Source organism: Carcharodon carcharias, chromosome 14 (genome assembly GCF_017639515.1).
Source record: "Carcharodon carcharias isolate sCarCar2 chromosome 14, sCarCar2.pri, whole genome shotgun sequence".
Taxonomy (NCBI): Eukaryota; Metazoa; Chordata; class Chondrichthyes; order Lamniformes; family Lamnidae; genus Carcharodon; species Carcharodon carcharias.
In genome coordinates, this window is record NC_054480.1 from 63521843 (window position 1) to 63539297 (window position 17455).

The 17455-nt window shown below is 42.7% G+C and overlaps 1 pseudogene; it reads left to right on the forward strand.

The window, feature by feature from the left end:
• The window catches only part of LOC121287537, a 28470-nt pseudogene extending 14730 nt beyond the window's left edge, over nt 1-13740 (forward strand).
• The last annotated feature ends 3715 nt before the right edge of the window (nt 13741-17455 follow it).

A 17455-nucleotide genomic window follows, 5' to 3' on the forward strand; every position in this document is an offset into this window, starting at 1 on the left:
AAGTATTCACAATTACAATCTGGTTCAGTCAAATGAATTACCTCTCTAATACTAGGATTGAACTATAAAATTAGGCTTTGATTTTAAATAAAGGTGCCCTAAAGGAGAAAATCGATGATCTGGGCCTTAATTCAAAAAGAGAACAAAGTTAACAAGAACAGCAGCAAAGTGAATGGGGCAAGTGTGTCTCTGAATCACCATTTTAACTCCCCTTCCATCCTCACACTGACCTCTCTGACATTGGACTTGTAACTTTTCAAACAAAGCCTCAATATTTCCTTCAAGAACAATATCTCACCTTTCCCCTTGGTACCCAGCAACCTTCTGGGTTGACTTAAATAATATCCACTTCAGTTAGGTCCTGTTTATAAGCCTGTTTTCATTCTACACCTGACCCCCAGTTTTCCAATGCTCCCATTTTCTTGCATTTCCCTAGGCCTCTCAATTCCTTGATTATTTCCACGTCTCTGTGCAACACCACATTGACCTTGGGTCCGGGTCGTGTGCCTTCTTTGATCAGTGTGTGGATGGTACTGTGCTCAGTCCCACATTAACCCTATGTGTGCCGGACCCTTATACTACACTTCCCTCCTCTCACACAATCCATTTCTCACACTCTCACAACTCTGCTTTCTCTCCTTGCAGGAGAAGAGTGCAGAAATCCAGGGAGAGGTAGGGCACTCGGGGGATGGGGGTAAGGCCCTCCAGTGACAGCCTCCTTGATGGCCACGGGAAATGCATGCTGACTTGGCCCATTGGGAAGGAGGTCTTGTTCCAGTGGACAGCAGATGTTTGCTACAATCTGCCATGAAAACCTGACTCTCCTGAGGCACTGCTGCTCAGACATGTCAAGAGAGCTGATCGTGTGCCTGGAGACCCTGTGCTTGGAGTTTCACCATTGGATTTCTATGTCCACGCGCTTGTCCTGTGGACTGGCATGTGGATGAGGAGAAGGCAGCAGCTTCTGGTATTGTTGCTCCTGGTGCTGCTGGTGTTCGTTTTGTAATTTTTTCCACTGCAAGCATTTATCCAATTCCATTTTGAAAATTATAATGGAATATGTTTTCACCTGGAATCTGCTTTCATTCAGGAAGATCATAACAACACTGCATTTATTTCCTCTTGCCACCTCTGGTTTCTTTGCCAGTTATCTTAAACCTGTGTCCTCTGGTTACCACCACATCAACCACAAAAAACAGTTTCACCCTAATTTACCATATTGAAACCCTGTATAGCTTTGAACACCTCTACCAAATCTCCCTTTAACCTGCTCTAATGTATTCTACATTACGACACTGACTGAACATCAAAAGTACCTAATTAGCTGTAAAACACTTTGGGATGTCCTGAGGCCATGAAAGGTGCTTTGTAAATGCAAGTTGTTCTGTCCAAGGAGAACAACCTCAGTTTTTCTGTTCTCTTCATGTAACTGAAGTCTTTCATCTTTAGCATTATTCTAGAATCTCCTTTGCAGTCTCTCTAAGCTCTTGATTTTATTCCATATGAGTGCTTCACAGAATTGGTCACAATACTGCAGCTGGGGCCGAACCATTGTTTCATAACTTTTTTAAAAATGTATTCTTTCATGGGATGTGGGTGTCACTGGCAAGGCCCATCCCTAATTGCCCTTGAACTGGATAATTTGCTAGGCCATTTCAAAAGGCAATTGAGGGTCAATCACATTGCTGTGGGTCTGCAGTCACATGTAGGCCAGACCAGGTAAGGATGGCAGATTTCCTTCCCTAAAGGACACTATATGAGTTTTTACAACACTTGATAATAGCTTCATGGTCACTATTACTGAGACTAGCTTTCACTTCCAGACTTTATTCATTGAATTTAAATCCCAGTTCAAAATGTTTTGCATAATTCCCTTTTGTACTAGTTTCCTCCATTTATAAAGTCATTGATCCTGTAAGACATTGGAACAGTGGTGCAGACAGGGACGTAAAATGCAGTGAACCATTCTAAACTCCATTGACTTCGGCAGGACCGTAAAATCCCGCTGCTGTAAAATTCCAACCATACATACATAACTACATAGATCATAGGTCTATTCATTACCGTTTGGAGCAGAAGCAGCTGGCCGAATGCAATTATGTGGCAGTCAGCCAATCAACAAGATGGAGGTGTGGGGTCCGGCGAATCAGGTGTCAGGGATGTGCATGAAGGTGGTGAACGAGAGCACAGGTGCTGGTATCATTTCTAAACAGCAGTCAGACCTCACTGCAGTCTTCTCAGTTTCCCCCATGGCCATACCAACCACTGTGAGGACCAACCAACTAGCAAAGAGCAAGAGCCATCAGCTCCCACAGCAAGAATCATCAATCCACGAACCTCCTGTGCATTAATCGGATCCACCCACAATGGTTGGTGAAATTAAAACTAATACAGCTGCTTTCTTTGCTGAAGAGAGTTTATTGACTTAGTTCACAGTCAACACTACAGCATCACCCCAGTGTCTCAGATGTTCCCATTTATAGAATTTATCCAAACCTTCCTCAGTGTCCAATTCATGAGCCTCTAGCGCCAAAAATACGTTGCAACTGATCCTGCTTCTGCTGGGAAGCACAAGTGCCAAGGCCATATCTTGCTTTCTCTTTGGTAAGGATGTAACCCGTGTCCAGATATCTACTTCATTCTTCCATTGGTCACAAAGCTCAGCTTCACAGAACAACAGTGGAAAATCAGACCCTGATACTTTACATTTGGTTTCAGCCATTCTTCTCAAAAGTAACTTAGATAACAATCTTCTGTCTGAAAAGATATCATAGCTTCCAGTCTTCAACTTTAGGCTAACCATTCTCTGCTACCAATGTTAATTGGATCCACACTAGTGGTGAAGATAAAACTAAAAGATAGCTGTTTTCTTTGCTGGAGATAGTTTATTGACTTAGTGCACAGTCAGCACTATTCCAACACCCTAATGTCCCAGCTACCACCATGTATAGGTGTACAAATACTCATCACCTGTTCAACAATGGGCAGCATTTTCTGGCCCCACTGACTGCCGGGATAGCCCAGTCCTGCCAAAAGTCAATGGGAAGCTCTAGCGCTGGTAAGCCAAATCTCCCTCAGTGGGTCTCAGGGCTGGAAAATTCCATTCAATGTAATTAACATTACACATTAACAATGTAATTGCCATTGAACCATAACAATGTAATTAATAAGACATTGTCATGTTCCCGTCTTTTTAAATTAGAATTTTTGAAAACTCAAGAATAATCCTTCAAACTAATCAAGAAGAAACATAATTATATGGTACTTTTACATCTTCTATGTCTCATGTTATGTTATAACCAACAATTAATATTTTTTTCTTTTCTTCCTTACCTTATATAAATAATTCCCAAGCAATCAAAGAAAATATCATTTTTCCATACCCTCTTTAGAACACAAGGGTTCCCTCTTCCAGTACAGCTAATAATTCCTTGGAGCAAACACCTCCCTTTGTAAAACAGTCTGACAATTGGTAACTTGCATCCAACCAATTTTATTTTGGAAACCTCTCGTCTTTCCAACATTTCCTTTATGCAGGCAAGGTCAATCCTCAACTATTGTCAAATGAACATTATCCCAAAGAGAAAAGTTATCCGCATAGCATTCGAGGAGCAAACTTTTCTCTTATTGCCCTGTGTATACTATTTCCTTCAGTATATTAGATAAGTACATTCCCATATCTATTGCTTGCACTAATACGAGTGTTTCAACAGCTAAGGTGCTTTTATCTACCCTTCTTATACTTTTTGTTTCCCAGGTCAATGGACAACATTTATTATTCTTTCCCACTAAGAATATGATAAACCCTGCTGGGCTAGAGTATCCATCTGGAAGATTGACATGTGAAGCATCATTAAAAATGATCTCCTGGATCACCCAAGGCTGGAAATTTGAATGTGCATATCTCAGAATTTAATTTCTTTAATGTTTTATTTTCTCTCAGAACTTCCTCAGTTCCAATATGTCATAAGTAGCATCAGGTCTAGTCTGAGTGCACAATCAGTTCAACTGTCCAAACAAACTTCTTAATTGGTCTATTTCTTCCTTGGGTGCAGGATCCTTTTTTTAATTCATTGATGGAATGTGGGCTTCGCTGGCTAGACCAGCATTTATTGCCCATCCCTAATTGCCCTTGAGAAGGCAGTGGTGAGCTGCGTTCCTGAACCACTGCAGTCTATGTGGTGCAGGTACACCAACAGTGTTGTTAGGAAGGAAGTTCCAGGATTTTGACCTAGTGGCAGTGAAGGAACAGTGATATATTTCCAAGTCAGGATGGTGAGTGACTTGGAGGGGATCTTCCAGGTGGTGGTGTTCCCATGTATCAGCTGCCCTTGTCCTTCTAGATGGTAGTGGTCATGGGTTTGGAAGTTGCTATCTGAGGAGTCTTGGTGAATTCTTGCAGTGCATCTTGTAGGTGGTACACACTGCTGCGACTGTGCATCGGTGGAGGAGGGAATGAATGTTTGTGGATGTTCTGTCAATGAAGTGGGATGCTTTGTCCTGGATGATGTCAAGCTTCTTGAGCACTGTGGGAGCTGCACTCAACCAAGCAAATGGGGAGTATTCCATCCCACTCCTGACTTGTGTCTTGTAGATGGTGAACAGGCTTTGGGGAGTCAGGAGGTGAGTTACTCATCACACGATTCGTGGCCCCTGACTTGCTCTTATAGCCACAGTACTTATATGGCTAGTCCAGTTCAGGATCAGGTCAATGGTAACACCCAGGATGTTGATAGTGGGGGATTCAGTGATGGTAAAGCCATTGAAAGTCAAGGGGTGATGGTTAGATTCTCTCTTGTTGGAGATGGTCATTGTCTGGCACTTGTGTGACACAAATGTTACTTGCTGCTTTTCAGCCCAAGCCTGGATATTGTCCAGGTCTTGCTGCATTTGGACATGGGCTGCTTCAGTATCTGAGGAGTTGCGAATGATGCTGAACATTGTGCAATCATCAGCAAACATCCCCACTTCTGACCTAATGATGGAGGGCAGTTATTGGTGAAGCAACTGAAGGTGTTTGGGCCGAGGACACTACCCTGAGGAACTCCTGCAGTGACGTCCTGGAGCTGAGATGACTGACCTCCAACAACCACAATCATCTTCCTCTGTGTTAGGTATGACTCCAACGAGCAGAGAGTTTTCCCCCGATTCCCATTGACTCTAGTTTTGTTTGGGCGCCTTGATGCCACACTCAGTCAAATGTGGCCTTGGTGTCAAGGGCAGTCACTCTCACCTCACCTCAGGAGTTCAGCCCTTTTGTCCATTTTTGAACCAAGGCTGCAATGAGGTCAGGAGCTGAGTGGCCCTGGTGAAACCCAAACTGGGCTTCAGTGAGCAGGTTATTGCTAAACAAGTGCCACTTGATAACACTGTTGCTGACCCCTTCCAAAACTTAACTGATGATCAAGAGTAGACTGATGGGGTGGTAATTGCAGGGTTGGATTTGTCTTGCTTTTTGTGTACAGGACATACCTGGGCAAGTTTTCACATAGCCAGATAGGTGCCAGTGTTGCAGCTATACTGGAACAGCGCAGCAAGTTCTGGAGCACAAGTCTTCAGTACTATTGCCAGAATATTATCAGGGCCCATAGCCTTTAGCCATTTCTTGATATCTCATGGAGTGTAATGAATTGGCTGAAGACCGGAAATTGGCATCTGTAATGCTGGGTACCTCCTGAGGAGGCCGAGATGGATCATCCACTTCGGCACATCTGGCTGAAGAGGACTCCCAAGGCAACTCCCTCCTGACTGTATATCACTGCTGGTTTCTGGGATATTATCTGTAAGCTATGACTCTGTGAGGATAACTATGTCTGGTGCTTGCTTGACTAGTCTGTAAGACAGCTCTCCCAAATGGCACTAGCCCCCAGATGTTCATAAGGACAACTTTGCAATGTTGACAGGGCTGAGATTGCTACTTCCAGTGCCTAGATCAATACCAAGTTGTCTGGCCAGTTTCATTCTTTTTTTGTGACTTTGTAGTGGTTTGATACAACTGAGTAGCTTGCTAGGCCATTTCAGAGTCAACCACATTAAGGACAGACGATTAGTGAACCAGATGGTTTTTTAACAACAATTGACAATGGTTTCATTAGTCATCATTAGACTTTTAATTGCAGATTTTTATTGAATTCAAATTCCACCACCTGCTGTGGCAGGATTGGAACCCAGTCCCTAGAGCCTTACCCTGGATCGCTGGAATACTAGTCCAGCAGGAATACCACTACACCATCGCCTCCCCTCATTTTTGTGAGGAGCTGGCCCAATTTACTGGGATATGATTGATGTTTTCTAAATAAGACTGTTGATTCAAGATCACTCAACTTACTCTGCTTTATGTCTAACCCTATATATTCAAAGGCCCCCGAGGCCTGGCTTCCAACCTTAAATTCCTTCCTTATTTTATCTGCCACCCATTGCTGAAATTCTGCAGAATCTTCCCACAGAAAATCATCAACATGCATTATAAAGATTCTGCTAGTTTCTCCTTGAGATACCAATAGAACATTGCTGGGTCTACCTTTAGCTGAATACAACCTGATTTCAACAGAACAGACCTAAGAGGAATACCTTACCCTTGACATATCATTCAACCTATAAATACACTTGCCCAATTTCCAGCTTCCCTTCTATATTGCCAGTTTCTTTAGGTGGTTTCAAAAACATTTTCTGTGAGATTTCCCACACGTGCAGCTTTTATATCAATCAATTTACATTCCCAGGAATATGTTGCTAAAAGAATTAAGAAAATCTTCAAACTCACTCTGATATCTCGATCACCAAGTCTCTCTTCGAAACACCAAGCTACTACTCTAGCTTTAGCCTTATACGTGCCATAGGAGGTACCTTTTCTGTGCATATCTACCTGTGTGATAAAGTTGGCTCCCCCCGTCTGGTTTTTCAATGTATACACCAAATTCTTTCCAGCTTTCCAACTCTTTTTGTTTGGTATCCTTTATCAGCTTATCTTCTAATTTGTTAGTAGCCATTAAAACTTCTCGATTATAAGGACTTCCACTTCTAATGCCATTAGAAGCCTGTTCTATGGTCCTTGTTTCCGTCAAACTACAGCCTGTACTTGCCCTCCTATCTCTTTCAAGACTGCTACTACACTATCGCTCCCTCCTACAATCAGAGTTCTTTTCACAAGTATGTGATCTTTTCCTAGGACCATGACAATTTTCTGGTCCACTTTCAGAACTCACACTGCATTTTCTGGCTTTCCACACCTTTACCTCATTTTGCCAATCCTCCTCCTGTCCCTCATCTTGCACTTCAGCAAATGTTTGTATTTGCCGGTGGCTTTTCCTGCTCTCCCTGTAATGGTGGCATCCCTCCACACACTGGGCCCTACTGGGCATAAACGTTACTCTCTTGCCAACTTTGGGCAGTTGTCCTTTGGGATAAATAGACTTATCCTGCGCTTCAGTATCACTTTATTCATATTCAGGCATCCTTTTATCTGTTGTAATCTGCTCCTTGTAGTTGTCCAAAATATACATATGAGAAGTGCATGGTGCCTCTTCACATTCTATGCTGTAAATGTATAATCAGTGCCAATTAGCCTCGAGGAATGTACCCTATCAGTTTGATTGCCATGTTGTAAAATTACTCTTTTTCCATCACTGCCTATAGACTTACCTGAGCCTTTCCACTCTTTCTGCCCTTCTCTTTTGTACTATACTAGGTCCCCTGGATTAAACCGTATTTCTGATGGCCTTATCTCGTAAAATTTTCTCTGAAACTTCAGCCTTGATAAATGCCTTTCACCCTACATACAGAGCATTCAAGTGTCCAAAAAAGTTGAACTAATTGTAGTCCCTTCCAAGGCTTTGGGAGGATTGCACATCGGCAAAGGTATTTTTGGGTTTCTCCCATAACCTAATTGATAGGGACTGTAGCACCCAACCATTTGAAATGAATTCTTCTCATGGACTGCCCACGCCAGGATAGAGGTCAGCTTACAGCTGGGTTGGTCAGCTAAGATTTTGTGAAGTATCTCATCAATTACTGCATGTTTCCTTTCACAAAAGCCATTCCAAAAGCAACTTTCTGCTGCTGTGTTCATCACTACGATGTTCATATTTTCACCCATACTTTTAAATTCATCGTTGGCAAACTCCACTACCTCTTCCCCCAACCCACCCAACTGTCAGTTAGGAATTTAGCCAGTGCTCCCAGTCCAGTTTCTATCAATTTTTCCATTATCTTGTCCACAAGTGCCTTTTTGTCTTTACCAGACATTACTGTTCACAGACTGAATCTAGTTGCAATGTCTACGAAGTGCAAGAGAAAAATTATTTTGCCCTTATCCCATACCTTCATGTCCATTGCTACAATTTCGTTAAGTCTCTTGCTAATTGGAGATTCATTATGGGCTGTAATGGTGTCCCCCCTATATATTTATATATATATATATATATATATATATCTCACTGATCTCTTCTATAAGGTCAGTGTATTTATCATCCATTACCCCTGCATCCTTCAGCAGGATTTTTAATCCATGATAAGAAGGATGAGCAAATTGCCAATGTAATTTTAAAATAATTTGCCTTTTTTCCCTTAAACTCCTACCCCCAATGTCATCTTTAACATCATGATTAGAAAATGGCTTTATTAAGGGGATACAATAATGTCCCAATTGTGTAAACTTTAAGTCTACAGATTTCCCAAAAACAATTGCCTTATCATGTTCCGTATCTAACTTTATTTGAGCCTTTTTCATAGATGGCTTACTCAATAGTAAGGGTATTTCACTGGATATTAAATCTGTGCTGATTAAATGGTTTACTCCAGCTATGTTACACAGAATCACCAGTCTCTTAAGTGATTTTAACATGTTATCATCCTCAAACATGAAATAAGTAGAACTTTCATATTCCTAAACCTTATTTCAGTCTTTACTATTTAGAGAAACCAGGTAGCATTTTAACCAATTCACTCCACACACTGTGGACATGCACCTACTGTCTAATACAAAGCAATTGAATGAGTCCACAACTAGATCACACATCACCAGACTAAAGCTTCTGGTGACCAGTACAATTCCTTCTGACTGATCAGTATCGTCATATTCCCCTTCTGATTCTTCCTTATCATGTGTCATTTCAAAAACCCTGTTATTCCATTTTGGACAGTTCATCGCATAATAATATTTCAAGTCATATCTGAAGCACCTGCTCATCATTCCTCAGTTATTCCTGGGGTTCATCCTCCTGCCATAGTTACCTAACTCCTGTTATTTGTTGGAGCTACCAAAAGGGCTTCTATCCTCATTTCCTTTGTTTGTGGTTCTTCTTTTGTACTGATGCTTGTGAAAAGGTCTCGAAACGCTGCCAACATCGAATCCTCCATCTTTTGTGTTAACGCTGAATGTTCCATTTGTGCCAAGAAAGTGGCTGGAAATGAATGTTTTCCAAAATTTTGTTTTAAAGCTTCAGATATCTGTTTCAAAAGCATATATCTTTCTGAGAACCTAACTCCAGTCAAGAGCAGGGGTCTATCTATGTTCGATACTTTAGCACAATCCAACAATTTGAAGGTAAGCACTGAATTAGGGATCTCCAAATAGAATTTCTGCAATCTGTTATACAAATTCCAAGCTATATTCTTCAATGGAATAACCATCCATCTTTCTGAATTGATCAAAACCTGACCATGTCTCATATGCATTTAACAGGTCATCTTTCTTATAAATTTTGTCTATAAATTTTAAGTCTTTATCCAAACCTTCCTCAGTGTGCAATTTATGAGCCTCTAGCTCCGAAAATATTTTGCACCCAATCATCCTTCTGGTGGGAAGCACAAGTGCCAAAGCAAGTACCTTGTTTTCCCTTCAGTAAGGATGTAGCCTGTGTCCAGATACCCACTTCATTCTTCCATTGGTCATAAGGTTCAGCTTCACAGAACAACAGTGGAAAATAAGACCCTGATACTTTACACTTGGTTTCAGCCATTCTTACTCAAAAGTAACTTCGATAACAATCTCCTGTCTGAAAAGGTATCTTAGTTTCCAACCCTCACCTTTAGGCTAACCATTCTCTGCTACCAATGTTAGTTAGATCCACACCAGTTGGTGAAGTTCAAACTAAGGCACAGCTGCTTTCTTTGGTGGAGAGAGTTTATTGACTCAGTTCATAGTCAACAGTGCTCCAACTTCCCAGCGTCCCGGCTATCCCCACTCATAGGTGTACAAATACCCATCACCTGTTTAACAATGTAATTGCCATTAAATATTAACAATGTAATTGCCATTAAACATTAAAAATGTAATTAATAAGATAGTGGCACAGTGCACAGTCAATGGAGGGGAAAGGGAGACTGTGAACAGGGAATGGCACATGTCAGACAAAAAATACCTCCTTGCAGGTTCTTCTCCAGGCTGTACAGGAACAGCAGCAAGTGCTGTTCCCTACAGGTGACAAGAAGAGACCTTCCTGCTTAACCAAGGATGCCGGGATGGAGGTAGCAGCTGAGATCAGCAGCCGGGGGGTCCACCTAGTTTCACGTCAGTAGCAGGACAATGACCTCCTCCACACTGCCAGGGTCAGTGTAACTAAATGCTTACAGCACTGTGGCTTTCAGGGGGCAACACACCATGGGTTTCAACACGAGGTGAGATCAGCCAGGGAGGTGAAAAAATGATACACCCCAGCAATAGCCGACTCATGAGGATTGGCTGCATGTGGATGACAGGTATCCATTCTCGCTACCAGCATCCTACAAGTCCCAAATGAGCGAATGTGGTCATGAAATCTGGGAGGCCTCATCATGTGTGAGAGGGATGCCAATTGATCGGGTGGTCAGTTGATCATTGTGTGGTGACTCACTTTCCCTTTCAGCGTGCAAGAGAAAAGGGCAAACAACATGAAGGAAAGAGCTAAGAATGGTGGAACAATTCAGACCTGAGAATGCTGACAGCCACTGAGGTGGAGCTGGGTGGCTGGGCTATGGTGGCAAGGTCAGGGTGTAGTATGAAGAGAATGAGGACACCTCAAGTTTGGAGTTCACTGCTGGGCAGAAAGGAAAATGCATGTCAGGCATGGATGGGAAGAGGGAAAGGGAAGGTCTTTGCCCTAATTGTTTGTGTTCTCTACAGCAGGTTTTCATACTCTAGATAGATGGGCTGCTGCCTTGACAGGACTCTGCAGCCCACTTCTGAGGAGGAGGAGGGTGATGAGCAGTCAGAGGGTGCAGCATCGCACCATCTCCCCGCACCCTCCCCAAGCAATGTTCAGATCAGTGGGTCAGAGGCCATGAGTAGATTCACAGTCACAAACTGGTGAGCATCTCACAGACATGCAGGGCAGCTGACTGAGATTGTGACAGCTGAGGGCCCTGGCAGTCAGAGGAGTGTTAGAGGCCAGGCCCAGGCCAAGCCCCAGGCTTATGACAGGCCTCTGGTGTCAGCCACACAGAATCATTTGGAGTTGTGGCAACAGATGGGGGACGTCTGGCAGATGGAGAGTCCATCCAGGCCATGAGTTCTGCCAGGCCTCAGGTGTGTGAGCACATGGCCTCTTCCATCAAGAGGTTGGTGACACTCATGGAGATCCAGACTCAGCAGAATACTCAGTAGCTGACAGTTGCATGCGCAGACCTGCATACCATCACTTTGGCCATGAGCTCAATGCAGCAATGGCCAGGCAAGAGGGGGACAAGGCAACTGAACTCCACTTCAGGTGCCCCTCCATCTCAGGTAGACAGGGGGTGCCATTGTGCAATGAGAGGAAGGGGAAACAGCGCCTTCCACACCTAGGGTCTCCTCTCAAGGCACTGTTAACTGCCCTGTGCTTCTCTTAATCCCAATCTTCCCAGCAGTTAGCAATCTACGAAGCTAGCAATCTACTGCTGCCTCGTCCAGCTCTGGACTCATTTGAGAAGCACTGCTCACCATGGGCTGCTGTTCACTGTGCCCAAACTGCTATGTGACCTGTTAATATCTCCCAACAGATTTTCACTCCTGCTCTGAGGTGGTGTCTAATGTATCACCCTTGGTACATTCTGTACTTCAAGTGTTACAATCTCCAGTCAACCAAAGGTTACCCTGACAAGTGCTAACTTAGAAAAACGCACAGACAAAAATCCAAAACAATAGAATTGCTCACAATATAAAAATGTTCTTGATGAGAACTCAAAGCTCTTTGTAGTCTTAAAATAGACCTGAATCCCAGGCCAATTTGATTATGTATGCTCTGGGCTAAATCTTCACTCTCAAGAGAAGTGATTTGATTGAGTCGGCAGGTAATTAAAGCTTTAATACTGGCTCAACTGGCATTAGTGCTGTCAGTTCCCAGTGCATGGGACTCACACAGTTCATGGCAATTTTGAAGTAAATTTGTCACATTAACTGAGTTTGATCCCCAGGCTGACTTGATATAAAAGTCAAGTGACATTGCACACACTTCTATGCAAAGAACTTCTTGCCCTTTATTTCCCACTGTAGTCATCCTGTGACTACACAGTGGCACAACCATTCTATCAATCCAATGTAAAAGCAGTTGTATTTGTGTTCTTACAAATACTGATAGAACATGTTCACTATTATTGAAAGATCATCAGTCATCAGCAGTCTTTTCTCACCATGTAATGATGTCACTAGGTTTACTCAGTGCTAGCTTTCATTCAGAAGGTAGCAGTGTCAATACAGAAAAGCTTCCAATGAGGACATATTAAATTGCCTTTTGTAGCAACTGAGAAAATTAATTGTGGTTTTGTGTGTTAATGGGCATCCTGTCTTCTTAAGTTCTTTTTTAAAAAACATTTCAAGCATTGTGATGTCTGGACACTGATGCAGATCAGTCAGCCGCAAGCAATGTGGCACCATGTGACAATGGAAAGCTGTCAATCTCTGTGAATTCCCACCCGCATTTATTGGAAACAATTGTTTTGAAAATGTGCAGATGAAATGATAAATACTGAAAAACATCCAAATGCTTTACTCGGAATTAGCAACCAGTTAATTACAACGTGGAATCTATTTTTTAATCTTCCTCTCTGTTGCTATGAATAATAAAGCCCCAGCATTGGCACATAAAACAACAAATTGCCAGCTCTCCTTGGACCCCTTGATGATATTTTTAAAAATCTTAGTCTGAAAACCAAAATCAGATTGTCATTAGCAGCAGTCTGAAATCAGGCTGCTAATTAGACCCCAAACCCATTCGCCATCATTGAATCTCACTCCACTGTTGCTATGATAAAATTAATAACTCAGCAGGAGTAAATAGTGCCGTTGGTTGGACAGTGTCATTCCATCTCTGGGACCTGGGTTAAAGTCCAGCCCAGACTAATGCACTAAACATTTCCTTTTCTCCTTCTGTACAGATTGTATACAAAATGGCTTTGGGCAATGTCCTCCCAGTTCCTATGGGCTATGGACTCACAGCACAAATTTACCCCTGGTTTGATACTAATTGACCGTCACAGGATGACTACAGTGGGAAATAAAGGGCAAGAAGTTCTTTGCATAGAAGTGTGTGCAATGTCACACTATTGAAAGTGAAGGCAAACACAACACTGGGCCAAACCTGTTTGGTTTATTTGGACGTGAGACTGATTTTCTTACACTGAAACAAACAAAAAAAAGATTTTCCCTGGGATGGGGACACACTCAGGATTTATCTGGAGAATCCAAAGAAATATATCCCAGGAACAAAAATGATCTTTGCAGCTCTCAGGAAGAAGAGTGAGCATGAAGACTTGATAGCTTATCTCAAATCTGGCACAGGCAAATAACTCTTCGGAAATTAGACCTGAGGCATTTCGCTAGGGAAAAGTGGAGGGAAGCAGTGATCTGTGGCATGTAATAGTACAACCACCAGAAATGAAAAATGCTTCATTTCCCAGCACTGCATCTATTCTTATTGTGCTCCTTATTGCAAGGTATCTCAGAGCACTTTAATGAAGAAAACGTAAGCACCAAGACAGAAAGCAAAGACAATGGTTGTTAAGGGGTCAAACAGTTATCTTTGTAAGGCTTTTGAAGGCAGGGAGGGAAGTGACTGGGCATAGAGGTTGGGGTAGTGTGTTCCAAAGAGCAGGGGCATTGAAACTGAAAGAGTAGCTGTTGATTCCAAGGCTGAGGGAATAAAGAACAAAATCTAGGGCAACATTGGAGGAGCAGAAAGTCCACACTGGAGCCTACTACTGGAAGACATGGAGAGACAAGAAGGTGCAAACCAATGGGGGCATTTTAACATGAGGGTGAGATTCTTAAAGGCTATTCTCTGGGACACAGGGAGACAGTGGAATATGGTAAGAATGGGGCTGTGGAAAGGAGCATCCCTAATCTACATGAGCACGTGAGATTTTCTCTGTGCTTTATAGTAAGAAAATTGGAAACCCGCTCTTTAAAAAACAAACTTATGATCTTACTACAAAGAATGCAACAAGGAAATCTTCCCCCATTGTACTTTACCCTACTGCTCAAACATAACGTAACAGTATTTCCACTTGTTGATTGCCCAGTCCAAACTCAGGCCAGGTGAGGTTGTGGATATGGTCATGGCTTCAGCCTGGGGTTAATTCATGTTTATGTGGTCTACTTTTTCTTTCCCAGTCTCCTGTTTCTCTTTCTCTGTATTACTATTAGCTCAATTTTTTGACAACAAAATGCAGCCAATGATCTATGTAAGGACTCAAGTGTTGGATGTGTTCCATGCTGTGTACATGATGTTTCAAGTTATTATATACTAAATTTCAATCCTATGGTCATCTGCAAATTAGCTAACTCAAGTTGGTTTCAATCTAGAACTGTACACAAAGGAAACATTTTGCAGCCACCAGTAACTACCACCCAGTAACCCACTGAATATGAATTTCATATAATGCTTGCACATTACAGTCAGCATGTGAGAATGTGGGAATTGCTGGAAAAAAAGAGGAAGGTCCATCAAGTTTGCCTTCGACCATCCTGGTAATTGTATGATTCAATGGTAATGGGGTTGTTGACTAATCACTCAATCTCAATTGATTAGTCCACCACAGACCCAGGTATGACTTTGAGGGTAGGGGAGGGTGGAATTTTCACTTTTTGACCTGCCAGTAGCAGGGCCCCAGAAGTGCGCAGGAAACTCAGAGCTTGCACTGAGGTGTGGAATGCTGGAGAAGAGGACACAGGACCAGGTAGGGACAATGCCTGACCTGGTGTACAGAGGCTGCTCTGATCCCCAACCTGAAGGATGTCCAATCTGGGAGGTAAAGGGTTTCCAGTTCCTGGGGTTGATCCATGACTGCAGTGGGGAGGGGGGGAGCGGCCAACCCCTGGCCCAGGCAAGAGTTCTGGCCAGGTGGTGAGGTTGGGGGGGCGGGGGGAAGCAGGTGTTGAAGGCAGCATTTAGCAGGGACATTGGGTGTGTGCACCTCTGATGTGAGAAAACTTGGGGAAAGTGGTCTCAGAAGAAATCACCCCTGTTCCTCTTGGTACACAAGGTGTACTACAACGGTACCTGCATTCTCCCCCAATCTGTCCTTGCCTCACTGCAGCTGCCGAGTTTCCCAGGGCCTGGGAAACCTGGCTTGTCCCAATTAAACTTGCAAAGCAGGTTAGTCCAAAGCTTATTAGTATATTTAAAATGCTATCCTACCTCCTGAGAGCAGACTGGCCCCTCGTCCTGCCTGAGTAAAACCCAGAAGTCAGCAATTGGGATCCAGCTTCCAATTTTTGGCCATTTAATCCCCACCCACACCCAATCCTATGAAAACGTTCCATGGTGGAAAGCCTTGGGAACCATAGGTCCAAAGTCTCTGTTCTGAAGATACCCACTCTTGTTGATCTCAGAAGCTAAGCAGACTCAAGCCTGGTCAGTATTTGGATAGGGGACCGCCTGGAAATTCCAAGTGCACATCTGGCTTAGTGGTTCACACACTTGCTTCAAAATCAAAATGTCCTGGATTCCAATCCCACTTCGGTACAAAAAGCAATGTTGACATTCTGGTGTACTGCATTGTTGGAAGTTCTGTTCCTCCCAAGCAGGGTTACACTTACATTTTGTGTTTTTTTTTTCTTTTTTCTTATTTTAATTTTTATTTCTTTTTTTAAATTCTTTTCTTCCAACCACCCCACCCCGACATTTCACTGCTGTGAACACCTAAATTCATTTCTGATAAGCTTGTAAACTTTAACATGATTGTAATTGAAATGTGTAATCCCCAATGAATATGAGATTATTCTCATGACAGGACCAGCAAGAAAGGTATACAGTTTTCCCTTTTTATTTCAGCTTCCAATTTAACTCATAATTAGCAATTCTAGATGGACTGAATTCCACAACATAACACATAAAATTTTTATTACGATGTTTAAATTTAGCAAGGAATCATGCTGTGTTATATATTTCCTCCAGAGCTTTAATCTCCTCCTCTCCAAAAAGGTGGAGACTCAAACTGGTGTAAACATTTAACTGAGGCTACAAGCTCTCTGGTCCCACCCAAATGGCTATTTTTGTATAAGGAACCGAGAAATGGTGCCTGGATTGTCCAACCGACATTATGTATTGAAACATCTAGGCTTGAATGTCAAATAAACTATAACTAAAATTGCAGCAATCAAAGCCTTCCTCCTTACTTGCATATTTTGCATTGAGATAACCAATTACAGGAATCCAGCAGATTATCCAATTTTTAACATGGAACCTCTGAGCTCTTAATAAACTCACAAATGACATTCTACATGACTGCGATAAAGGTAAACTATTCCTCTTTGTCCTTCACAACCTGTCTGCTGCTATTGTCACCACTAATATATCATCCTCCTCCAACGCCTCTCCACCATTGTCCAGCTGGTATCTAATCATAGCAGAGAATCAGTCAATGGCTTCACTTCCTACTCCTACAGTGTCATCCCTGGTATTCCTCGCGTATCTAGACTTTGCCCTCTGCTATTTCTCTGCCCCTTGGTGACATTGTGTGAAAACACAATGTCAATTTCTCTGTGCACTGATGACACCCAGCTCTAACTCAACATCACTGTTGTTAAATTATCAGACCGTTGGAAAGACTAAAGCCACTGCCTTCAATGCCCACCACAAACTCTTTTCCCTTGCCACTGATTCCATCCCTCTCCCTAGCAACTGCCTGAGCCTGAAGCAGACTGTTCACTGCCTCAGTGACACACTTGGCCCCAAGATGAGCTTTCAACCACATATCCACACTTTCAGTTAGATCACCAGTTTTCACTTCCCTAATGTCACTCATCTCCCTCCACTCCTGCCTCAGTTCTTTCACTGCTGAAAACCCTCATTCATGCTTTTGTTACCTCCAGACTTAACTACTCTAATGCTCTCCTGGCCAGCCTCCCGCATTCTACCTTCTGTAAACTTGAGATCATCCAAAATTCTACTACTCATGTCCTAACTTGAACCAAATAGCATTTGCCCATCATTGGTGTGCTCACTGAACTACTCCTGGGTAAACAACATCTCAGTTTTTAAATTCTCATCCTTGTTTTTAA